This window comes from Scyliorhinus torazame, chromosome 2 (genome assembly GCF_047496885.1).
Source record: "Scyliorhinus torazame isolate Kashiwa2021f chromosome 2, sScyTor2.1, whole genome shotgun sequence".
NCBI classification, from domain to species: Eukaryota; Metazoa; Chordata; class Chondrichthyes; order Carcharhiniformes; family Scyliorhinidae; genus Scyliorhinus; species Scyliorhinus torazame.
Window position 1 is genome coordinate 20,736,090 of NC_092708.1, and position 26,691 is coordinate 20,762,780.

A 26,691-nucleotide genomic window follows, 5' to 3' on the forward strand; every position below is an offset into this window, starting at 1 on the left:
CAACGATTAGCACTGTTGCTTCACAGCACCAGGGTCCTAGGTTCGATTCCCACTTGGGTCACTGTCTGTGCGGAGTCTGCACGTTCTCCCCGTGTCTGCGTGGGTTTCCTCCGGGTGCTCCGGTTTCCTCCCACAAGTCCCGAATGTCGTGCTGTTAGGTGAATTGGACATTCTGAATTCTCCCTCTGTGTATCCAAACAGGTGCCGGAGTGTTGCGACTAGGGGATTTTTACAGTAATTCCATTGCAGTGTTAATGTAAGCCTACTTGTGACAATAATAAATACTCTTATTAGATTGCATCTCATTCTTCAAAATTTAAAAAAATATACTATGGATCGCTGTGTATAAGTTGAACTTTGAAGCTTTGAAAAGTTTTCCTTATATGCCATATGCGATCTGCTCTGTGCGAGCATGTTTTAAACTCTTCTTTTCAACATGCCCCCATCACCTGCTTGATGTCATGAGCTGACTTATAAGGCCTGTATAACCCTAAAAATGTATCTCTGAGCTGAACGTTTGAGGCTGACTCCTTCTGCAAATATAGCCCTAAACATTCATTTGTTAGCTGAATAATTCTGCATAAAGCTGAAACATCCATTTTGGCACTGCAAAAATGTGGTCATTTCATACACCCGAAACCTTTATACGCCGCGATTTATGGTAAATCTAATCTACTCAGTCTCTCCTCATTGGAAAATCTCCTCAGCCCCAGAATCAATCGAGTGAACTTTTGTCGCACTCCTTCTGAGGCAATGTACCTGTGCCTTCAGAAAGGCCCTAAATAACTAGAGCCAGACTTCTTGTTATATTCCAATCCTTTGTAATAAAGGCAAACATATCATTTACTTTTCCAACTGATCGTTGAAGCTGATTAGAGGCTCCCAGCACTGACACCACCAATGTTGAAATAGCTAAGAAACACGATGAGCTTAATCGAGGAGAAATAATGACCAGGGGATGTCTGGCTTACATTTTCAAAGTCTGTGCATTGTGAATCGCCTTTCAGGAAGTCCTGGAGCACTTTACAGCCAATGAGAGGTTTTTGAAAAATTAAGTCACAGTTGCAATGTTGAAAGAAAACATGGCGTCTAATTAGTGCAAAGAAAGATCCCACACACAGCAATATGATGATGAGCAGCTAACTGTTTTTGTGATGTTGATTGGTGTTATTTGGCGGGACATCCAATATGTCATCTGAAAGACAACAATCCCTCAGTGCAGGACTGGAATATTAGCCTAGAGTTTGAACATACGACTTTCCAGTTCAGGGGAGAGATGCCGCTCACTCAGCCACAGCACACACTTAATAATAACAATCTTTGTTGTCACAAGTCACATTAACACTGCAATGAAGCTTCTGTGAAAAGCCCCTCGTCACCATATTCCGGCGCCTGTTCAGGTACACTGAGGGAGAATTCAGGATGTCCAAATTATCTAACAGCACATCTTTCGGGACTTGTGGGAGGAAACCAGAGCACCTGGAGAAAACCCACACAGGCACGGGGAGAACGTGCAGACTCTGCACAGACAGAGACCGGGAATCGAACCTGGGACCCTGGAGCTGTGAAGCAAGTTCTACCCACTGTGCTACCGTACCAGTTCCATCTGAACCTACCCACTGTGCTACCGTACCAGTTCCATCTGAACCTATCACATAACCTTGGATAAGAAGGGTCATTGACATTTCCAAATCAAGTCTGAGAGAGTAAGTAAGAAAGGAAGGTTTGCACTTAAATTTCACTCATGGAAACACAGAAAATAGGAAAAGGAGGAGGCCATTCAGCCCGACGAGTCAGGGTCGCCATTCATTATGATCATGGCTGATCATCAAACTCAGTAGCCTAATCCCGCTTTCCCCCTGTGTCCTATGATCCCCTTTGCCCTAACTGAATCTTGAAAACATACAGGGCTGGATTCTCCGCTGGCGGGATTCTCTGGTGTGCCGGCAGCACATCCACGCACGGGGATTTCCCAACGGCGTGGGCCTGCCCTCAATGGGAAACCCCACTGGCCGACTGGTGGGACGGAGAATCCCGCTGTCGGCGGGGGCGCGCCGGACTGGAAAACTGGTGCGGCGGGACAGAGAATCCCGCCCACAATGTTTCAGCCTCAACTACTACCTGTGGTAACGAATTCCACAGGACGGCCACTGTCTGGGTGAAGCAAAAGCTCCTCATCTCTGTCCTAAATGGTTTACCCTGTATCCTCACACTGTGACCTCTGGGGCGAAATTCTCCCCCAACGGCGCGATGTCCGCCGACTGGCGCCAAAAACGGTGCCAATCAGACGGGCATCGCACCGGCCCAAAGGTGCGGAATGCTCCGCATCTTTGGGGGCCGAGCCCCAACATTGAGGGGCTAGGCCGGCGCCGGAGGGATTTCTGCCCCGCCAGCTGGCGGAAATGGCGTTTGTTGCCCCGCCAGCTGGCGGAAATGGCGTTTGTGCCCCGCCAGCTGGCGTGGAAATGCGACGCATGCGTGGGAGCGTTAGCGGCCACCGACAGTTTCCCGCGCATGCGCTGTGGGGAGAGTCTCTTCCGCCTCGGCCATGGTGGAGGCGGAAGGGAAAGAGTGCCCCCACGGCACAGGCCCGCCCGCGGATCGGTGGGCCCCGATCGCGGGCCAGGCCACCGTGGGGGCACCCCCTGGGTCAGATCGCCCCGCGCCCCCCCCAGGACCCCGGAGCCCGCCCACGCCGCTTGGTCCCGCTGGTAAATACCAGCTTTGATTTACGCCGGCGGGACAGGCAATTTCTGGGCGGGACTTCGGCCCATCCGGGCCGGAGAATTGAGCCGGGCCAACCGGCGCGGCCCGATTCCCGCCCCCGCCCAATCTCCGGTACCGGAGACTTCGGCGGGGGCGGGATTCACGGCGGCCAACGGCCATTCTCCAACCCGGCGGGGGATCGGAGACTGACGCCCTAGTTCTGGACACACCCACCATCAGGAACATCCTTCCTGTATCTACCCTGTCTAGTCCGACTAGACTTTTATAGGTTTTATGAGATTCCCCCTCATTCTTCTAAACTCCAGCGAATACAATCCTAACCGACTCAATCTCTCCTCGTACAGCAGTACCGCCAATCCGCTGGACCAACATCAGTCACAACAGGCAGCCTGGCCATTATCAGAAGGTGGCTTGTGGGCAAATTGGCAGCCACATTTCCTGAATTACAACAGTGATTAAAATGTATTTAATTAATTGCCGGCAAAGCTGCTTTGGGATATGCTGAGAACAGGAAAGGTGCTATAGAAATGCAGGCCCTTTGTACAACAGTGACGACCCTTCAGCGCTCCGCGGAGCCAGTTGGGAGGCGGGAGGGGGGCTGCGTGTGCGTGTGAAAGGCGCTATATAAATGTAACACCTGCCCCGCGGGCGCACGTTGACCGATTTTGAACTCCGCGAACGCCCCCGCCTCCCCCCCAGCCCGCGGCCGCCGTCCGTTGCCTGGGGCAGCGGCGCCGCCCGTTTCCATGGGCACGGGGCTGCCCGAACGCCGCGCCGGGAGCCTGAGGCCAGGTGAGAGCGCGGGCGGCGCGCAGAGAGGCCGGGACCCGGAGGCGGCCCAACCCACCCCAGAGTGCCACCCCATCCTCCCACCCCGGGGTGCAGGGGATGGGAAACCCCCCACCCCAGGGTGCTGGGGGATTGGGAACCTCCCCCCCCCCCCCCCCGGGTTGCAGGAGGTTTGGGACCCCCTCCTCCCCCCCCCCCCCCACCCCGGGGTGCTGGAGGATTGGGAACCCCCCCCCCCCCCCCCCCCCCAGGGATGCAAGGGATGGGAAACCCCCATCCCAGGGTGCTGGGGGATTGGGAATCTCTCCCCCCCCCCCCCCCCCACCTATGGGTGCAGGGAATGAACCCCCCCCCCCCAGCCCAGGGGGCAGGAGGATTGCAAATACCCCCCCCCCCCCCCCATCCTGGGGTGCAGGAGGATTGGGAATACCCCCCCCCCCCCACCCTGGGTGCAGGAGGTTTGAGAATACTACCCCCCCCCCCCCCCCCCACACCCTGGGGTTCAGGAGATTTGGGACCCCCTCCCAGGATTGGGAATCCCCCCCCCCCCCACCCTGGGTGCAGGGGCATTGGGAATCCCTCTCTCCCCTCCCCCCTCCCAACCCCGGGGTGCAAGGGGGATTGGGAATCCCACACACTTCTCCACCCTGGGGTGCAAGGGGGATTGGGAATCCCTCCTCCCAGAGCTACAGGGAGATTTCAGCCTCCCCCAACCCCGACCCGCTACTCATGGGATCGGGACACATTAGTGCTGCAGAATTATAAAACATAAAATGCGGGGGCGGGGGGGGGGGGGGGGGGGGGGCTCTGTAGGTCTGGCAGCATCTGTGGAGAGAGAGAAACAGAGTTAACGTTTCATGTCTGTATGATTTATTTAGATCCGTAATGTTGCAGGGAGTTTGCACCCCTGCTGCGTTGATTGAAATCCACGTTGCACTCCAGTTCGGATGAAGGGGCACAACGTTGTAGAATCATTCCCATTCAAAACCGTGTGCAATGATGCAAAGATATGGGTTTGACATGATTGTGTGGACTCCTGAGGAGTCGGTGACTGAATTTCTGAGCAGCCCCGAACGCTGGCAGAACATTGTGAATTTGGTCCATCCCTCTCCGAGATGCTAAGGGACAGCTTGGTGTGTGGAATCAACAATGTGGCAACCCAGAGGAAGTTATTGGCAGAACAAGGGCAGCACGGTAGCATTGTGGATAGCACAATTGCTTCACAGCTCCAGGGTCCCAGGTTCGATTCCCGGCTTGGGTCACTGTCTGTGCGGAGTCTGCACATTCTCCCCGTGTGTGCGTGGGTTTCCTCCGGGTGCTCCGGTTTCTTCCCACAGTCCAAAGATGTGCAGGTTAGGTGGATTGGCCATGCTAAATTGCCCTTTGTGTCCAAAATTGCCCTTAGTGTTGGGTGGGGTTACTGGGTTATGGGGATAGGGTGGAGGTGTGGACCTTGGGTAGGGTGCTCTTTCCAAGAGCCGGTGCAGACTCGATGGGCCGAATGGCCTCCTTCTGCACTGTAAATTCTATGAAACAAAGAACAATACAGCACAGGAACAGGCCCTTCAACCCACAAGCCCTGTACTGGTCATGATATCACCCTTGGCCAAAACCCTCATCAGTTCCAAGTGCCGTATCCCTCTATACCCCTCCTATCCATGTATTTGTTGAGATGTCTTTTGAACTCCATTAATGTTTCTGCTTCCACAACCTTCCCTCGCAACGCGTTCCAGGCACTCACCACCCTATGTGTAAAAACTCTGCTTTGCACATCTCCTCTAAACTTTGCCCACAGACCTTAAACTTTGCCCACGGACCCTGGTGACTGACCCCTCCACCCTGGGAAAGAATGCCTGCCCATCCACTCCAAAGCCTCCACATCCTTTTGGTAGTGTGGCGACCGGAATTGTGCGCAATATTCCAAGTGCGGCCTTACAAAGGTTCTATACAACCGTAGCATGACTTGCCAGTTTTTATACTCTATGCCCTGTCCAATGAAGGCAAGCATTCCATATGCTTTCTTGACTACCTTGTCCACTTGTGTTGCCACTTTCAAAGATCTGTGGACCCGCACGCCCAGATCTCTCTGACTCTATATTCCTAAGAGTTTTGCAATTTACGGTATATTTCCCCTCTATGTTAGACCTACCAAAATGCATTTTCTCACATTTGTCTGGATTAAACTCCATTTGCTATTTCTCTGCCCAAGTCTCCAACCTATCTATGTCCTGCTGTATCCTCTGACAATCCTCAACACTATCTGCCACTCCACCAACCTTGGTGTCATCCGCAAACTTACTAATCAGACCAGGTACATTTTCCTCCAAATCATTTATGTACACTACAGACAACCGAGGCCCCAGCAGAGATCCCTGTGGAACACCACTAGTCACAACCTTCCATTCAGAAAAACACCCTTCTACTGCTATCCTCTGCCAGTTCTGTATCCATGTTGCCACCTCACCTCTGATCTTGTGTGACTTCACGTTTTGTACCAGTCTGCCATGAGGCACCTTATCAAAGGCTTTACTGAAGTCCATGTAAACAACATCCACTGCCCTCTCATCAATCATCTTTGTCACCTCCTCAAAAAACTCGATCAAGTTAGTGAGGCACGACCTCCCCTTCACAAAACCTTGCCGTCTATCGTTAATGAGTCCATTTGTTTCCAAATGGGATTAAATCCTGTCCCTGAGAATTCTCTCCAATAATTTACCTACTACCGACGTGAGGCTCACCGGCCTACAGTTTCCTGGATTATCCCTGCTACCTGTCTTAAACAGTGGTACCACATTAGCTATTCTGAGGATGCAATGAGGATATAATTGTTGGGCAGCATGGTAGCCCAGTGGTTAGTACTGTGGCTTCACAGCACCAGGGCCCCAGGTTCGATTCCCAGCTGGGTCATTACCTGTGTGGAGTCTGCACGTTCTCCCTGTGTCTGCGTGGGTTTCCTCCGGGTGCTCCGGTTTCCTCCCGAAAGACGTTCTGTTAGGTAATTTGGACATTCTGAATTTTCCCTCTGTGCACCTGAACAGGCGCTGGAGTGTGGCGACTAGGGGCTTTTCACATTGCAATGTAAGCCTACTTGTGACAATAAACGTTACAAAATATATAAGAAATCAGTCAAGGCCCCAGCAATTTGCACCTTGCTTCCCTCCGTGTTCTAGGGTAAATCCCATCTGACCCAGGAGACTTAGCGACCTTAATATCTTTTAAAAGACCCAATATCTCCTCCTTTTTGATGTTAACATGATCCAGACTGTCCACACGCCCTACCCAAGAATCACCTTCCACAATATCCTTTTCTTTGGTGAGAACTGATGCAAAGTCATCATTTAGTACCTCGCCCATTTCTTCTGGCTCAACACATAGATTCCCCGCACTGTCCTTTCCCTGCCAGTGAAGTCCCCCTCTCCACCAGTAATGGACGAAGTTGTGGCGATGTTGAACTTTATAGACACTTTACCGAGCAGATCCGCAAGTGGACTCAGAGGGACCCCACGCTGGCAAAGCTATGCGACATCATCCAGCACGGTGGGTTACAAGGAAATCCCCGGGAAAGCTGCAGCCCCACCTCATGAAGCCGCAAGAGCTCCCTGTGGAAGATAGTGTCTTCCTATGGGGAGCTCCCTTGATAGTCCCATGGCTGGGTCGACACATGATCCTGCAGGACACTCTGGGATCTCAACATTGAAGGTGCTGGCGAGGAGCTATGTGTGGTGCCTGGAATCGACGGCGACATCGAGAGCAAGATGAATGCTGCTCGGCGTGCCAGGAACTTTGAATATATTCAAGAGGCGGCTAGATAATGCACTTGGGGAGAATGGGATCAAAGGCTATGGGGAGAAAGCAGGATTAGGCTATTGAATTGGATGATCAGCCATGATCGTGATGAATGGCAGAGCAGGCTCGAAGGGCCAAAAGTCCTCCTGCTCCTATCTTCTATGTATTTATGAACACCAGAATTTCCCTCCATCAGCCTTGCTCCATCCCGAGGAACGGCCAGGGCACCCCTGGGTGCACTTGCACACTTACTTTGCTGGGAGCTCATGGGGGTCAATGTTTCTGCTTCTCGTGGATGCCCACTCCAAATAGCTGGACGGACACCAGATATCCACGACTACCGTGGAGAAACTACGCCAATCGTTTCGCACCCACGAGATACTGGAGGTACTGGTCACAGACAATGGGACCCTGTTCACCAGTCAAGAGTTCCGGTCCTTTATATGTGCCAACGAGGTGAAGCATCTCCAGGGTGCTCTATACCATTCAAATGGTTTAGCGGAGCAGGTAGTTCAAACATTCAAACACGGCATGAGGAAACAAAATACGGTTTCCTTTGATAGAAAGTTGGCCTGGTTACTAATCCACTACCAGACTATTGTCATGTGAGGGTACCTTTGAGACATGGATGTTTAAGCAATGTACCTTTAAGAAAACAGTGATGTCAGAGAGTGGGTGGGGCTCAGCTCGGTTCAGCCATTTTGCAGTTTGGTTTTGCAGTTTGAAAAGTGCCTGGCTGGTTTTGCTGGGAGCAGTTTAAAAGTGCCTGGCTGTTTTGTGGGAGCTGATTAAAAGGAGAAAGCCAGTTTGAGACAGCAGCTTGAGAGTTCTGGTTTGCTGTGAGTTGCTTGAAGGGAGAAAGCCAGTTGGAAAAAGCAGTTTGTGTGTGTCTGTGTGTGTCCAGAGAGCTGCAGGAAGAAAACAAGGTGCTGGAGCTGAAGTCAACCAAGCTAATATATCTCTGCCATTCTACAGAAAATATATATATCCTTTAACCTGATGTGATACTGTTTAAAGGTGTTAAGTCTCTTGGAAGTTTGAAGGAACATTTTGAAGGAATTATTTACTGTTGCAATATTTTCTGAGTTATCTTTAAAGTAAGGGGTGTTAAGAGATCCAATGTTTATTTAAGATGTTAAGTTGAGTTCATGGAATAAACAGTGTTTTGTGTTTAAAAACCCACGTGTCCATAATTGTAATATCACACCTAGGGAAAAGCCGTGTGCTAGGAAAAGCAACAAAATCCATTAAAGGGAGAGGTTGGTTGAACTCCATGATACAATTTTGGGGTTCTGAAAACGCCTCGCCCATAACAATTGGGGGCTCGAGGGGGATAAAAGTCTATCTATCGGATTGGCTTTTGTGAATTTAAAGACAGTGAAGGATTGTTGCTTTTCCGGTGTGGTATTTTAGTTTAAGTGGGGAGAGTGTTGTGAACAATGGCTCTTTCAGAGGCTCAGAAGTTTTTGGGGGTGGAGAATGTCACACGTAGTACTTTACGGACAGAAACGAAAAGCAGATGGTTAGATTTGGCAAGAACATTGCAGTTAACATTACCTGACAAAATGCGAAAAGGTGACGTAATTATGGCGGTGGTTAAGCATTTAAAGTTGCCTGAGATAGAGTTTGACTCATTGGAAATGGCAAAAATTCAGTTGCAAAATAAACAAATGGAATGTGAGAAAGCATTAAAGCGGCTGGCAAACGGGAGTGAGAGAGAGGAAAAAGAAAGAGAGAGAGAGGAAAAAGAAAAGGAGAGCGAAGAAAGGAGAAAAGAAAGAATAGCCCTAGCAGAACAAAAAGAAAAAGAAAGGGAGATACAGATCAGGGAAAAAGATAAAGAAAGGGAGTTTGAACTTCAGAAAATGGCAATGAAACATGACAATCAGTTAAAATTGGCAGACGTAAAGGGAAACGTACAGTTGGATGATAGCGATGAGGATAGTGAGAAAGAGTGTCATAGTCGAAGGCTTAGTAGGAATCTATTTAAATATGTCCAAGCATTGCCAAGGTTTGACGAGAAGGAAGTGGAAGCCTTTTTCATTTCATTTGAGAAGGTAGCTAAACAAATGAAATGGCCACAGGACATGTGGGTGTTACTGATTCAAACAAAGCTGGTAGGTAGGGCTAGTGAAGTGCTTGCGTCACTACCGGAGGAGGTATCTGGAACGTATGAGGAGGTGAAGAAATCCATCTTAAGTGCATATGAGCTAGTGCCTGAGGCTTACAGACAAAGGTTTAAAAATTGAAGGAAAGAATTTGGTCAAACATACATGGAGTTTGAAAGGCTCAGAGTAATTTTGATAGGTGGATAAGGGCTTTGAAAACAGACCAAACGTATGAAGCTCTCAGAGAAATTATACTTTTGGAGGAGTTTAAAAATTCAATTCCTGATGTAGTGAGAACTCATGTGGAAGAACAGAGCATTAAAACTGCGAGATTAGCAGCGGAAATGAAATGAAATGAAAATCGCTTATTGTCACAAGTAGGCTTCAAATGAAGTTACTGTGAAAAGCCCCTAGTCGCCACATTCCGGCGCCTGTTCGGGGAAGCTGTTACAGGAATCGAACCGTGCTGCTGGCCTGCCTTGGTCTGCTTTCAAAGCCAGCGATTTAGCCCTGTGCTAAACAGCCCCTGGCAGATGATTATGAATTAGTTCATAAATCAAAGATTGGTTTCCGACATCAGTTTCAGCCGGTGAGGGATAGAAACTGGGGACGTGAGAAATACTCAAGTGGTAAAGATAAAGGTGATCTGATGGGAGACAATAGAGTGTACCTCAGATTAAAAAAGAATTCCAGGAGGGTGGAAAAGAAATGAAAAGTTTCAAATGTTTTCACTGTAATAAACTAGGCCATGTAAAGTCACAGTTTTGGTGGTTGAAAAAAAGCACTGGGAAGGCTGATGTGGTAAAACAGGATAAGACAGTGGGGTTTGTTAGAGTGGTAAAGGAAAGCCCAAGGGAAGCGAAGGAGGTGCAAACAATTGTACAGCCTGTTCAAGAAGTAATTGTTAAGAAGGTGCCAGATGTCTTTAAAGAATTTACTTGTGTGGGTTAAAGTTTACTCATGTGTGTCAGGAGGAGCAGGTAAAGAAGTCACAATTTTAAGAGATACAGGGGCTAGTCAATCTTTAATGGTAAGAGATGAGAAATTATGTAGTTTGGGAAGAATGTTGCCAGAAAAGGTGGTGATATGTGGAATTCAGGGTGAGAGGAGTAGTGTTCCATTATATAAGGTAAGGTTGGAAAGTCCAGTGAAGAGTGGTGAAGTGGTAGGAGTAATTGAATCCATAAACTATCTTGTCCAGGAATACAGTTTATCTTGGGGAATGATATAGCTGGATCGCAGGTGGGAGTGATGCCTACTGTGGTTGATAAGCCATTGGAAAATCAGTCAACTGAAGTGTTGAAGGACGAATATCCTGGGATTTTTCCGGATTGTGTAGTAACAAGGTCGCAAAGTCACAGGTTAAGTTAAGAGGAAAAATCAAAGAGTGAAGATGAAGTTGAAGTGCAATTATCAGAAACTATATTTGATCAGATGGTTGAAAAAGAACAAGAACAGGTGGAGGATGAGGCGGATATTTTTAGTTAAGGAAAATTGGCGGAGTTACAACAGAAAGATGTAGAAATAAAACGGATATATCAGAAAGCTTATATGGAAGAGGAATCTGAGAGTATACCAGAGTGTTATTACCGCAAAAGTGATGTCTTGATGAGAAAATGGAGACCTGTACATATGCAGGCGGATGAAAAGTGGGCAGAAGTTCATCAAGTAGTATTGCCGGTAGGGTATAGAAAGGAGGTGTTGCGAATTGCACATGAGGTACCAGTGGGAGGTCATTTGGGAATAAGGAAAACTCAAGCTAAAATCCAGAAACATTTTTATTGGGCTGGACTACATAAAGATGTAGTTACATTTTGTCAATCATGTCACACATGTCTAGTGATAGGGAAACCTCAAGCAGTAATAAAACCAGCGCCCTTAATACCCATTCCAGCATTTGAGGAACCTTTTACAAGGGTCCTAATCGATTGTGTAGGACCGCTTCCTAAAACAAAAAGAAGGAATCAATATCTTTTGACTGTAATGGATGTGTCTACTAGGTTTCCAGAGGCCATTCCAGTATGTAATATTGCAGCTAAAAGGATTGTGGAGGAGTTACTTAAATTCTTTACTAGATATGGACTAACCACATAAATTCAATCGGATCAAGGAACAAATTTTACTTAAAAGTTATTCAAAGAAGTTATGGATAGCTTAGGAATAAAACAATTTAAATCAACTGCGTACCATCCAGAATCGCAGGGAGCGTTAGAAAGGTGGCATCAGACATTAAAGACAATGTTGAGGGCGTATTGTCAAGAATATCCAGAGGATTGGGATAAAGGAATCCCATTCGTATTGTTTGCAATTAGGGATGCACCTAATGAGTCTACCAAATTTAGTCCTTTTGAACTAATTTTTGGCCATGAGGTAAGAGAACCACTTAAATTGATTAAGGAAAAATTGGTGGGTGAGAAATCGGAAATTACACTATTGGATTATGTGTCAAATTTTAGGGAACGATTAAATAGAGCAGGTGAATTGGCTAGACAACATTTGAAAGTTGCACAAAATGTGATGAAACGGGTAGCGGACAAGAAATCCAAAGTTCGTAGTTTTGCCAGTGGGGATAAAGTTTTAATGTTGTTACCAGTGGTAGGGAAGCCTTTAAAAGCTAGGTTTTGTGGACCGTATCCGATTGAAAGGAAAGTTAGTGAGGTGAATTATGTGTTAAAAACACCAGATAGAAGGAAGACTCACCGAGTGTGTCATGTGAATATGCTTAAAAGGTACTTTGAAAGGGAAGAAGAGAAAAAGGAGGTTTTAATGATTCTAACTCAAAGTGACAAACCAAATCCAGATGACTGTGAATTTGACATACCTCAAATTAAATTGGAAAATTAGGATTTTCTTAGAAATTGTGATGAATTGTTAAGTTACCTTCCAGAGGAAAACGAACTGACCTGAAAAAGTTATTGATATCACATGGGCAAGTTTGTAGTGATAAATTGGGAAGTACTAAAATGGCTATATCTGATGTAGATGTGGGAAATGCTGTTCCTATCAAACAACATCCATATAGACTTAATCCTTTAAAATTGGCACAGGTTAACAGAGAGATTGAGAATATGCTGAAGAATGGCATAATTGAAGTGGATTGCAGCCAATGGAGTTCACCCATAGTGATGGTACCTAAACCAGATGGTACCCAACGGTTGTGTGTGGACTATCGAAAGGTGAATGCAGTTACAAGAACGGACTCTTATCCTATCCCACGTTTGAAGGATTGCATTGAGAAATTGGGACAATCTGCTTTTATTTACAACTTCCAGACATGGAAAGAACATTTAAAACATCGTATGGAGTTCTTCGATTGACTTCAGGCGGCGGGTTTGGTATGAACCTAGCCGAAAGTGAATTTGGAGAAGCCTGAATCACTTTCCTTGAGGAGTTTCCGATATCCTCAAGACAAAGGGAAATAATGCGATTTCTTAACATGAATGAATTTGATCGAACAGTTGTGCTAAAGTTTTGTGGCGTGATTACTCCACTGATGGAATTGCTAAAGAAACCTAAAAAATTTCAATGGACAGCGGAATTTCAACAGGCATTTGACTGCCTGAAAGCTGTGATCACCAATGTTCCTGTATTGGAGAATTGCAAGGGACTCTGTGGTCAGATTGAACTAAAGTATCTGATTCTAAAGAGAAATGCCGAGGAGTAGAGGAATGGATGGATCGTGCAGAGACTTTGTTCAAAGAGACTGTTAATCGAGAAGGATTTCGGTTGGAGGAAGAAGAACAAAGAAAAATGGACTATATTATTATACCTGTTTGCATGTGTTGCTTTTTTAAAAAACGAAAAGGTATATTTACTGTGTACATTTCTTAGTGGATGGTGCAAAAGTGAAAAATGAAACCATCTTGAAGTTGATGGTTTATTTATTTTTCTTGGGGGGAGGTGTCATGTGCGGGTACCTTTAAGACATGGATATTTAAGCAATGTACCTTTAAGAAAACAGTGATGTCAGAGAGTGGGTGGGGCTCAGCTCAGTTCAGCCATTTTACAGTTTGGTTTTGCAGTTTGAAAAATGCCTGGTTGGTTTTGCTGAGAGCAGTTTAAAAGTGCCTGGCTATTTTGCTGCGAGCTGATTAAAAGGAGAAAGCCAGTTTGAGACAGCAGCTTGAGAAGTTCTGGTTTGCTGTGAGTTGCTTGAAGGGAGAAAGCCAGTTTGAAAAAGCAGTTAGTGTGTGTCCAGAGAGCTGCAGGAAGAAAACAAGGTGCTGGAGCTGAAGTCAACCAAGCTAATATATCTCTGCCATTCTACAGAAAATATATATATCCTTTAACCTGATGTGATACTGTTTAAAGGTGTTAAGTCTCTTGGAAGTTTGAAGGAACATTTTGAAGGAATTATTTACTGTTGCAATATTTTCTGAGTTATCTTTGAAGTAAGGGGTGTTAAGAGATCCAATGTTTATTTAAGATGTTAGGTTGAGTTCATGGAATAAACAGTGTTTTGTGTTTAAAAACCCACGTGTCCATAATTGTAATATCACACCTAGGGAAAAAGCCATGTGCTAGGAAAAGCAACAAATCCATTAAAGGGAGAGGTTGGTTGAACTCCATGATACATTTTGGGGATCTGAAAACGCCTCGACCATAACACTATGCCGTACATCACGACCAGGGTAGTGCTGGCGGAGCTATTGATGGGTCACGCCTCCGGACCCACCTGAGCCTAACGTTCCCGTGTCTTGGTAGGAAAGTAGAGACGAAGCAGGACCTCCAAATGAAATACCAGAACCACCGGACGTCTGAGAGAGGTTTCAGACCAGGGGACGGCTGCATGTCTGCAATTTCAGGAATGGTGCCCAGTGGGTCCCTGAGGTCATGATGGAGGAAACGGGGACGGTTTCATACCAAGTTATACTAAAGAGAAGGCCGTACAGAAACACGTGGACCACCTCAAGGGCAGGGGACCTGCCTCGGAGGAAATCATGCCAGACATATCAGAGCCTCCACCGCCCCTTGCACCGCCTTACAGTCAGGAGGCTCCATCCACCAGTGTCCAGGGCAGTAGGACAATGACGACTCGGCCTCAGACACACAAGTGTCAGAACCTGCGGACGAGGTCACAACCGGAGCCGAGCCCCCCGAAGGCGCCTTCCGTCGTTCGTCGCGTAAAAGGGGATTGACCACTCGATATATGCCTCTGACCTGGCCCCACTGCTGGCAGAGGCGCAGGCACATTCAAAGCGGTGAAGAAGGCTCCCTCGGCTGGCCACTGGAGGGGAATGTTTGGACTTGGTGGGGGTCGGGACGGGGGCGGGCGGGCGTGTAATATCCCGTATGAGGCTCACGGGGATACACTGATCTATCTCCCCATGGGCATGAGTTCAAGATCATTCCCGCTAGTGGGCGTAGGCCCGCCCAGCCGGGGCTCATTACCTTGCTCTGTAAAAACCGACCCGGAGCGGGACTGCCATTCTGATCGCCCCAGCTGGGACCTGTTGTGTTGTATGCCGCAGTAATGGCTGCTTCTCTGACCTAAATTCTCGGGAATCCTGGCTCTTAATAGTCACTCATATAAGATGAACATGAGGAGAAATCCCTCCTCTCAGAGGGTTGAGAGTCTCTGGAGCTCTCTTCCTCAAAAGGCAGTGGAAGCAGAATCTTTGAATATTTTTAAGGCAGAGCAAGATAGATTTTTGATTAAACGAGGGGGTGATAGGATATTGGGGATAGGCAGAAATGTGGGGCTGAGGCCACAATCAGATCAGCCATGATCTTATGGAATGGCGGCTCGAAGGGCCGAGTGGCCTCCTTGTCCTCCTAATCCATATGTTTGTCTGTATGTTTGTCTCTAAACTGTCTCTCAACAACAAGATGTTTAGTTGTACAGTACAGAATGTATAAACAGTACAGAAACAGTCCATTTGGTCCAGCTGGTGCATGCCTATGGTGATGCGCCACTCTAGCTTCATCTGATCTCTCTTCGTTACACCCTATCAAAGTAGCCTTCTATTTCTTTCCTCTCTTGTGTTTATCTAGCTTTCTGTTAAACGCTACGCCATTTGTCTCAATCACTCTCTGTGATAGCAAGGTCCATATTTTTGTTATTTGGTAAAAACCTTCTGAATTCCCTATTGGACTTTCCTATTGACTGTCTTAGAACTGTGATCCCCAGCTCTGGTCTCACCTGCCATTCAGGGAAGATGGTGGTGTTGTGGTAATGTCACTGGACTAGTAAAATAAAAACGAAAGAGAAAATGCTGGAAAATCTCAGCACGTCTGGCAGCACCTGTATGGAGAGAAAAGAGCTAACGTTTCGAGTCCAATGACTCTTTGTCAGAGCTAACAGACAAAAAAAGTGGGAAATATTTATACTGTGGAGTGAGAATGAAAGATGAGTCATAGCCACAGAAACCCAGGGAAACGGGGTGCTAATGGCCACAGAAACCAAGGGGAAAGAGTGCGAATGGCAGTCCCCAGAGAGAACAAAAGATGTGAAAGGCCAAACCGCAGAGAAACTAACATCAGAGGGTAAACTGTGACCGATGTAGACGGGGGGAGGGGAAGGGGGAAGCAAAAGGGAGAAAGGGTAAGGAAAGGTGGATAAGATGGGGGGGGGGGGGGTGGTTAAATATATATTAAGAAAGACAAGAAAGAAAGAAATGGTAAAAGACAGTTAAAATGAAATGGGATGAAAACAAATGGGTCGAGGTGGGGTAGAGCTAATTATCTGAAGTTGTTGAATTCGATGTTGAGACTGAAAGGCTGTAGCGTGCCGAACTGGAAGATGAGATGTTGTTCCTCCAGTTTGCGTTGAGCTTCACTGGAACATTGCAGCAGGCCAAGAACAGACATGTGGGCATTGGAGCAGGGTATTTTGTTAAACTGGCAAGCAACGGGAAGGTCAGGGTCCTGAATGCGCACAGACCGAAGGTGCTCAGCAAAACAATCACCCAGTCTGCGTTTGGTCTCTCCGATATAGAGGAGACCACATTGGGAGCAGCGAATGCAATGGACCAAATTGGAAAAGATGCAAGTGAAATGCTGCTTAATCTGGAATGAGTGTTTTGGGCCTGGGATGTTAAGCATGGAAGAGGTAAAGGGGCAGGCGTTACACCTTCTGCGATTGCAAGGGAAGGTGCCATGGGTGATGGGAGAGGTACTGGGTATGATGGAGGAGTGGACCAGATTATCTCGGAGGAAACGGTCTCTGCGGAATGCTGGCAGAGGGACTGAAGGGAAGATGTGTTTGGTGGTGGCATCACCCTGGAGTTGCCGAAATGGTGGAGGATTATGCTTTGCATACGGAGGCTGGTGGGATGAAATGTGAGAACGAGGGGGATTCTATCCTTGTTCTGGGAGATAGGGGAGGGGGCGAGGGTAGTGACGCGGGAGGTGGACCGCAAACTGTTGAGGGCCCTGTCAACAACTGTAGGTGGGAAATCATGGTTGAGGAGAAAGGAACACATTTTCTCTCCCTACAAATGCTGCCAGACCTGCTGAGATTTTCCAGCATTTTCTCTTTCTTTTCAGATTCCAGCATCTGCAGTAATTTGCTTTTATCCAGTAGTAAAATAAAAACCCTGGCTGATGCTCTGGTGTATGGCTTCAAACCCCACCCTAGCATCTGGTGGAATTTGAATTGAGTGAATAAATCTGAAATTGAAAGCTATGGGGCGGAATTCTCTCCGGTCCCCTCTGGCAGGTTAAATAAGGAGGGGGTGAGATTTGGTGCGAGGCCCAAAAATCGATTAAAAGGAAATTTGATCGAGGTTTTCAAAATCATGAGGAGCCTTGTCAGAGTGGATGGGGAGAATCTGTTCCCATTGGTGGAAGGGTTGAAAACCCTTAAGGTCATTGGCGAATGAAGCAATGGTGACGTGAGGGAAAATTCTTTTGCACTGTGTCTTTAGGATCTGGAATGCGTTGTCTGATGTTGCGGTGGAGGCAGTTTCTATCAAGGATTAAAAGAGAATTGGATAATTGTTCTTTATTCTTTGAGTGGATGTGAGTGTTGCTGGCAAGACCAGCATTTGTCCATCCCTAATTGCCCTTGAACTATGGGCGCAATCTTCTCAAATGGACAGAGTCCCGTGGTGGGAGATGAGCTGGGTGTTTCCCGGAAAAAGCGGCGAGAGACACCCTCCTATCTAATGCCCATCTGGGTGGATTGGGGAACTCCACACTTAGCTGCGTTTCCTGTACTGGCACGATATCTCGAGCCCTCAACGCGGCCCACCCAAATCCCAACAGTTTAAGGCGGTCCCTGCCCCCTCCCCCCCCCCCCCCCCCCCCGGCACCCTGGCCCAATCACCGCCACACAGAAATGCCAGCTTGGCATCCTGGCAGTGCTCCTGCCAGCTGGCAATGCCACCTGGGCACCTTGATAATTCCAGGCTGGCACCCAGGTGGCACTGCCAGGCTAGCACTGCCAGGGTGCCGAGATGGCACCAGTGCCAGTTTCCCACCTGGGCATGCACCTGGGGGCCTCCGATCTCCTGGGAGTGGTGTTCCATCTGTTTCTTGTTTGAGGAGGCCAGTACTGAACGGCGCTTACTTGAGATCTGCAAGGCGAGGGAGTTAGATCCCACGCCTTGGTTAGATCCCGGGAATGCAGATTAGAGGCTACTGCTTCACTCTAATATACAGATTTACCAGAAAGTGATCCTGCCCACAATGGATGGGATCCACACTGCAACGTCTCGTTTGATCTCGTGAGGTGTGGTTAGCCAGGTAGATCCCGGAAGTGGGATCTCCCGACACCTACCACTTTTTGTGCGCAACATGACCGGTAGATCCCACCCTATGTGAGAGCAGTAAAGAATCAACCACTTTGCTGTGGGTCTGGAATCACATGAGTGAGCAGTCGGATCTTTACGACAATCAACAATGGGTTCATGGTCACCGTTACTGCGATATTCCAGATGTATTTAAAGTTTTTAAATTACACCATCTGCCATGGTAAGATTTGATCCAATGCCCTCCCCCAATTATTTGAAGGGGACAGATTTGCAGGGCCGGAGGGAAAAGGCATGGGAGTAGGACTAAAGTATTTCTCTCTCTTTCTTTATCTTCCTGTCTTTTTAAAATCTCCTTTCTTTATTCTTTACTCAATATGCACCCCCATAGGTTCACATAAATGGAATTGCTTTATAAAAGGATTTGAATTTATAGCAATGTGGAATTACTTACAAGAAGATGTGGCAGGGCTGTGGGCAATTAGTAGCAACAAAATTGTACTCGCCCACAATCTGCAACCTCATGGTCTGGCACATTCCTCACTACCATTACCATCAACCTTGAGGACCAACCCTGGTTCAATGAAGATGTAGTGGTAAAGAAAGCATATGGCGGTTGAAGCATACAGGGGTGTAGTATTAATCAGGTCAGTCCATAAGAGGGTCGTTTAGGAATCCGGTAACTGGGGACGAAGCTGTTTTTGAATCTGTTAGTGCGTGTTCTCAGACTTTTGTATCTCCTGCCCGATGGAAGAAGTTGGAAGAGTGAGTAAGCCGGGTGGGAGGGATCTTTGATTATGCTGCCTGCTTTCCCCAGAGTCAATAGATGGGAGGCAGGTTCGTGTGATGGACTGGGCTGTGTTCACGACTCTGCAGTTTCTTGCAGTCTTGGGCTGAGCAGTTGCCATACCGGGCTGTGATACAGCCAGATCGGATGCTTTCTATGGTGCATTTGTAAAAGTTGGTAAGAGTCAATGTGGCCATGCCGAATTTTCTTAGCTTCCTGAGGAAGCATAGGCGCTGTTGTGCTTTTTTGGTGGTAGTGTCGACGTGGGTGGACCAGAACAGATTTTTGGTGATGTGCATCCCTAGGGATTTGAAGCTGTCAACCATCTCCACCTCGGCCCCGTTGATGCAGACAGGGGTCTGTGATGCAGACAGGAATTTAAGAATAGGGAGAGGAAAGACGGCATAGGAAATGGGAAGAATTCGTCTAAATTTAGAGACAGAAAGACAAATGAATAGTGGGAAAGAAAATTGGGATTAAGAGAGAGAAAGAGAGAGGGAGACGCAAGAATAAAAGAAGATAAAGCCGAGGAACAGAGAAACAGATTGAACTGCATTTATTTCAATGCAAGAGGCCTGACCGGAAAGGCAGATGAACTCAGGGCATGGCTAGGTACATGGGACTGGGATATTATAGCTATTACTGAAACATGGCTAAAGGAGGGGCCAAACTGGCAGCTCAATGTTCTGGGATACAGATGCTACAGGAAAGATAGAACAGGAGGTAAGAGAGGAGGGGATTTGCGATTTTTAAAACATATTTTTTATTCTCCTTTTTCACATTTTCTCCCAAATTTACATTCAACAATAAACAATAATCAGTAACGAATGTAATGTCAATCCCCGTATCAAGAACAACGATCCGATCCTCCCACCAAACCCCCAAACATTAGCCCGCATGTTAACATAAACAAATGACAAAAAGGAATCAGGAATCGCCCATAGTCACCATTAACACATAGTCCCCTCCCCACAACCCTCCCAGCCCCCAACCCCCCTAATGTTAGATGTGATCCAATTCTCGAAAGTGCATAATGAATAACGCCCATGAATTGTAGAACCGCTCCATCCTTCCCCTCAGTTCAAATTTGACCTTTTCAAGCGTTAAGAATTCCAGCTGGTCCCCCCGCCACGCCAGGGCACAAGGTGGAGAGGTTGCTCTCCATCCCAACAGGATCTGCCTTCGGGCAATCAACGAGGCGAAGGCTACAACATTTGCCTCCGCGCCCGTTTCCAACTCCGGCTGGTCCTACATCCCGAATATGGCCTCCCGAGGGCCCAGGTCTAGTTTCACGTGCACCACTTTAGAGATTACCCTAAACACCTCCTCCCAGTAATCCTCCAGCTTTGGACAGGCCCAAAACATATGAACGTGGTTTGTGGGGCCTCCCCTCAACGTTCACACACATCTTCTACCCCCTCAAAGAGCCAGCTCATCCTCTCCCTTGTAAGGTGCGCCCTATACACCTTCAGCTGTATCAGCCCCAACCTCGCACACGAGGTGGAGGCGTTCACACTCCGGAGCACCTCATACCAGAACCCCTCCTCCATACTCTCACCCAACTCTTCTTCCCACTTTGCCTTGATCCCTTCTAGCAGCGCCTTCTCCTCCTCCAAAATAGCCCGTAAACCGCCGATACTACCCCCTTTGGGGAGTTGCGTTTTTGGTCAGGGACAACATCACGGCAGCACAGAGAGAGGATATATCCGAGGATTCGCCCACTGAGTCTGTATGGGTAGAACTGAAAAATAAGACGGGTGAGATCACTTTGATAGGACTAGAGGCCCCCAAATAGTCAGCAGGAAATCGAGAAGCAAATATATAAGGAGACTACAGATAGCTGCAGGAAAAATAGGGTGGTAATAGTAGGGGATTTTAACTTTCCCAACATTAACTGGGACAGCCATAGCACTAGGGGCTTGGATGGAGAGAAATGTGTCGAGTGTATTCAGGAAGAATTCCTCATTCAATATGTGAATTGCCCGACTAGCGAGGGGGGAAAACTTGACCTCCTCTTGGGAAATAAGGAAGGGCAGGTGACGGAAGTGTTAGTGAGGGATCACTTTGGGACCAGTGACCATAATTCCATTAGTTTTAAGATAGCTATGGAGAATGATAGTTCTGCCTAAAAGTTAAAATTCTAAATTGGAGCAAGGACAATTTTGATGGTATTAGGCGGGAACTTTCAAAAGTTGATTGGGGGAGCCTGTTTACTGGCAAGGGGACAGCTGGTAAGTGGGAGTCTTTCAAAAGGGTGTTAACTAGGGATCAGGGTGAGCACATTCCTCTTAGAGTGAAGGTAAGGCTGGTAAAAGGAGGGACGTCTGGATGACTCGGGATATTGAGGTCATGATTAAAAGGAAGAAGGAGGCATATGACATGCATAGGCAGCTGGGATCAAGTGGATCCCTTGAAGAGTATAGGGCGTGTCGGAGTAGAGTTAAGAGAGAAATCAGGAGGGCAAAAAGGGGGCATGAGATTGTCTTGGCAGATAAGGCAAAGGGAAATCCAAAGAACTTTTACAGATACATAAAGGGTGACAAGGGAGAGGGTAGGGCCTCTTAAGGATAAACAAGGTCACCTATGTGGAGATCCACAAGGGATGGGAGAGGTCCTAAATTAATATTTCTCGTCCGTATTTACTGTTGAGAAAGGCATGAATATTAGGGAAATTAGGGAAATAAAAAGTGATGTCTTGAGGAGTGTACATATTACAGAGAAGAAGGTGCTGGAGGTATTAAAGCGCTTCAAGATAGATAAATTCCCAGGACCAGATGAAATGTATCCCAGGAAGTTGTGGAAGGCTAGGGAGGAAATTACCTGCCCCCTAGCTGAGATATTTGAATCATCGACAGCCACAGGAGAGGTTCCTGATGATTTGAGGGTAGCAAATGTTGTGCCCTTGTTTAAGAAGTGCTCTATGGATAAGCCTGGGAACTACAGACCGGTTAACCTTACTTCTGTAGTGGGTAAATTGCTAGAAGGTATTCTGAGGGACAGGATCTACAGGCATTTAGACAGGCAAGGGCTAATTAGGGAAAGTCAGCATGGCTTTGTAAGGGGAAAGTCATGTCTCACAAATTTGATTTAGTTTTTTGAAGAGGTAATTAGGAAGGTAGATCAGGGAAGTGCAGTCAACGTCTACATAGACTTTAGCAAAGCCTTTGACAAGGTACCGCATGGTAGGTTGTTGCAAAAGGTTAAATCTTACAGAATCCAGGGTGAGGTAGCCAATTGGATACAAAATTGGCTTGGTGACCAAAGCCAAAGGGTGGTTGTTTTTCAAACAGGAGGCCTGTGACCAGCGGTGTGCCTCAGGGATCAGTGCTGGATCTAGTTATTTGTTATATATATTAACTTCCCTGGTGGCCCGGAGACGGATTCTGCTGGGATGGAGGGACTCGGAGCATCCGAAGTAGGGGGTATGGGTTAGCGACATGGCGGGCTTCTCAGGCTGGAGAAAATCAAATTTACCTTAAAGGGTTTGTTACAAGGGTTCATTCGGAGGTGGCAGCCGTTCATCGACTTCTTTAAGGAAAATTAGTCTGTCAGCAAGGGCGGGGGGAATAGGGGGTGGGCGGGGAAAATGGGGGGAGGCATGGAAGTGACGAACAAGGGTAGGAAAACCAATGAAGGGAGTGCCATGAGACACAGTGTTTATATGGGTTGGTTGGGGCCTGTATTTGGGGGGGATGACTATGTTATTGTGGGTTTTTTGTCTGTGTTGGATTTTTCTGTTTAAAAGTGTTCAATAAAATATTTTCTAAAAAAGAAAGAACCAGCCCTACCTCACTGGGGTGACTTTCATTAATTTTAATGGCGCAAATAGCAGAAATTGCTTGAAACGCATGGGCAGATTGAAGATACGGCTTCTGTTTTGGAGAGGCTACTGGAGCTGTGCAAATTGTCCACCAATTTGTGGCATTTCCCAACTCATTGTGTCTCTCCATGTCTCACCGTAGGCTGCTGAATAATTCGCACATTAATAATAGTGAGCGCCATCCAAATCGCTTTTATTTTTGCGGCAAGTTCTGGGCCATTCTTTCTGCAATTTAGTTTTGAACTTACTCCCATTTCACTGTTCTGCTGTCCTGGGCAAGGTGCAGGAACGCACCATGAAAGGTCCAAACCTTTATCGGGTCCAGCCAGCAGAACTGTCCAGTTCCTAACAGTCTCTTCTTGTCAGTCAGGGCTGTTTGGCATGCTGACAGCAATTCGCTGTGTGTGAAACTGAACATCAACCAACTGAACTTGAGTCAGTGGTGTGTAATGCTTAGGCGATACTCTTAATCCATCAACTCCAATTTCTCCCACCACTAGTGACAGACCTGTAAAGGTCCATGTTTCACCTTCCTACACAGCTCCAAATACTTTCTCCAGGTACAACCCCAACCCAAGATTGGGAGCACTGAATCTGTTATTTTGTCGCCAGGTACTGCAGTTTTAAGTGTCAACAATAAAAACTTATTGCACATTCCTTGTGCTATTGTGACACGGCTGCACAATTCTCCATATGGAAGACTCTCACCGAGGGTCACTTGTGATGTCATTATTTGTGCACAAATATCGCAGTATCTCAGTGAAGTTGTCATAAACCTTTCGTTTATAACAGAACTCTAAATGCCAAGATAACTCCCCAGCAATATTTATACCTGCTATTTAATCAATGGGAGAAAGTCATTAGCATAATATGAACAGATTGCAATGTTTTAACCTAATCAGAATTATTGGTTTTGCATTTACCATATGTAGCAATTCCACTTAAGTAAATGGGGAATAGGGTAAGAGTTGCGAGATTGTAATAAATTCTGGACCTGATGTTCAGTACTATATTATTCCATCAGCCTGGTAATAGGAGAGTGCCTTACTTGCCGAGCAATTTAAAGGACAACAGCATTTCGATTATAATTGCAGTTAACTGAAAGGTCACTGAGCATTATAGTTATTTTTGGTTTCCTTGTTCATTTTGATTGTCATATTTTCTGGCGCTGTTCTTTCTTTGTCTTCAGGCGTGTGCAGGATATGTGGAACTCTCTCCGCCCCAAAAATCTATTGGGAATCAGTCAATTGAAAATATCAAACATCAGGTTGACAGTTTATTTGTGAGACGAGGATATTGAGGGGATGTTGAACAAAGGTGGGGTAAATGGAGTTGAGTATGGGGTGATCTAATTTGAGATGCTCAAAGAAATTTGGTAGGGCAGATGGAGAGAAAGTCTATGCCCCGAAGTGGACGTCCAGAAGCCTGTCAGGGGGATGATGTCAAGAAGCACACCTTCACGCAAGAGGTGGTGGAGATCTGCATCCCTCTGCTACCCCAAAAAAGCTGTTTGAGGCTGGAGTCAAATCAAAATTTCAGAATGGCAGTCAATGAACTTTTGTTGTGTAAGGAAACTAAGGGATTTGGAACGGAGGTAAGTGGATGTCGTTAAGATACAGATCAGCCATGATCTAATTGTATGGTCTACCCTTGTTTCCATGTTCCTATGTCACTGCACCCCGTTAATTTTTAATAATAATTTAATAATCTTTATTGTCACAAGTAGGCTTACATTAACACTGCAATGAAGTTACTGTGAAAAGCCCCTAGTTGCCACACTCCGGCGCCTGTTCGGGTACACTGAGGGAGAATTCGGAATGTCCAATTCACCTAACAAGCACGTCTTTCGGGACTTGTGAGAGGAAACTGGAGCACCCGGAGGAAACCCACGCAGACACGGGGAGAACGTGCAGACTCCGCACAGACAGTGACCCAAGCCGGGAATCGAACCTGGGACCTTTACCCTGTGAAGCAACAGTGCTAACCACACTGTGCTACCGTGCCGCCCAAAGCTTGTAGAGTAGTAGATGTACCTCGTGATGGAAGTTTAACCCATAAACACTGGTGGTAATGGTAAATAACCCTTTTGAAGCAACCAGATTCATAAGCAAAAGAGGGATGGGGGTATTGTCCACTTGTTAGAGATAGAGGTCTATGGGCGTGATTTTCCAGCCCCTCCCACTGGCGGAATCTTGCGGTCCTCCGAAGAGGACCCCCTGCTGTGGGTTCCCCGACGGTGGGACGGGCGAGTCACACAAAACGGTGGAGACGTCAGCAGGATTGGACGATCCCATAGGCAGCCAATGGCGAGCTGCCTCCGCCACCAGGGAACACGCCATGGCAGGGCCAGAAAAACCTGTCCCAGGGCTGACCTCACAATGTGTGTTGTTACACAACTGGGGAGGTGGGTGACAGCAAACAAAACAGCTTGCATTGATATTTCAAAGTTGTGAAACATCCCAAGCTACTTCACAGCAGCGTAATCAGAGAAAGTGTGGCACTGAACCGTGAAAGGGGACATTAGGATAGGAAACTTGATAATGGAGGTAGGGTTTTAGGAGCATCTTAGGGGAGAGATTGGGGGGGGGGGTCGGTAGGTTTAGGGAGGCAATTCCAGAGCTTAGCGCCTTGACAGCTAAAGGCACTGCCACCAATGGCAGAGTGATGAAAATCAGGGGCAAGGGGACAGAATTGGAGGAGTGCAGAGATCTTGGAGAGTTATGGCGTTGGAGGAGGTTCCACAGATAGGGAGGGAGGAGGCTCCACAGATAGGGAGGGGAGAGACCAAGGAGTGATTTAAAATCGAGGCGTTGCCAGTGCAGGTGAACAAGTGCAGGTGAACAAGTGCAGGGATGTTAGGTGAATGGGGATTTGAATGATTTTGGGCATCAACAGCAGAGCTCTGAACAAGTTCAAGTTTATGGTGCAAGGTGGGATGTTGGGCAGGAAAACACTGGAACACGATGATCAAACAAGTGATATACCACCTTTGATTTAATGGAATTGAGTTTGCTGGTGTCAGCTATGGCAATGGGGGGGGGCACGGTGGCACAGTGGTTAGCACTGCTGCCTCATGGCACCGAGGACCAGGGTTCGATCCCGGCCCCGGGTCACTGTCCATGTGGAGTTTGCACATTCTCCTTGTGACTGCGACAACCCAAAGATGTGCATCGGTGGGTGGATTGGCCACGTTAAATTGCCCCTTAATTGGATTAAAAAAAAGAATGGGCTACTCTAAATTTTAATTTTTAAAAGAAAAAGCCGTGGTTATGGGGTTTGTGGTGGGGCGGGGGATGATTGGGTGCGAATTATTTCTCTGGGAAAGGAGGGAACATCAGAGAGTTAATCCTCCAGGTCTTCTCTTTCACCCCATCCTCCATGAGGCTAAGAAAGGCAGTGAGTGAGGAGGCACAGCAACCTGCCATGCTCTTCATCTCATTAAGAGTCTGTGTATGGCATGAGGGTGGTGGTTAAACAAGAGTAGGTTGGGGCCGGGATGCGAGGAGAATAACAAAAAGAGTATTTTTCTTGAATCTAATGTCCTGGTCTGCTGCAGACTAACTGATGGAGATTGATTGCAATGATTAATCAACGACCACCAGAAGAATGCCCTCCACCATCTCCTAAGGACAACTATGAATAGGCAATAAATGTCCCTTCTGACCGTACCCTGACAGAATCATAAAGTACAGAAGGTGGCCATTCAGCGCATTGGGCCTGTGCAAATTCTTTGAAAGAGCAATTTGTTTAGAGATGATTCACTTGACTCATTCTTGGAATGAGGGGCTTATGTTATGAGGAAAGGTTGAACAGTTTGGGCCTTATACCCATTGAGGTTTAGAAGTATAAGGTCATCTTCTTGAAATATATAAGATCTCGAAGGGACTTGATGGAGTGGATACCGGGGAGGATGTTTCCTCTTTCATAGAATCATAGACTTTACAGTGCAGAAGGAGGCCATTCAGCCCATCGAGTCTGCAC

At 47.1% G+C, this 26,691-nt stretch overlaps 1 protein-coding gene across 2 annotated transcripts in view; it reads left to right on the forward strand.

Annotated features, from left to right (window-relative positions):
- The first annotated feature begins 3,418 nt into the window (after positions 1-3,418).
- cfap65 (cilia and flagella associated protein 65) overlaps positions 3,419-26,691 on the forward strand; it is a 243,182-nt gene continuing 219,909 nt past the window's right edge. For both annotated transcript variants that reach the window (XM_072469307.1, XM_072469318.1), the window contains exon 1: positions 3,419-3,519. The gene's annotated coding sequence lies outside the window, so the exon portion shown is untranslated. The remainder of the gene's footprint in view (positions 3,520-26,691) is intronic.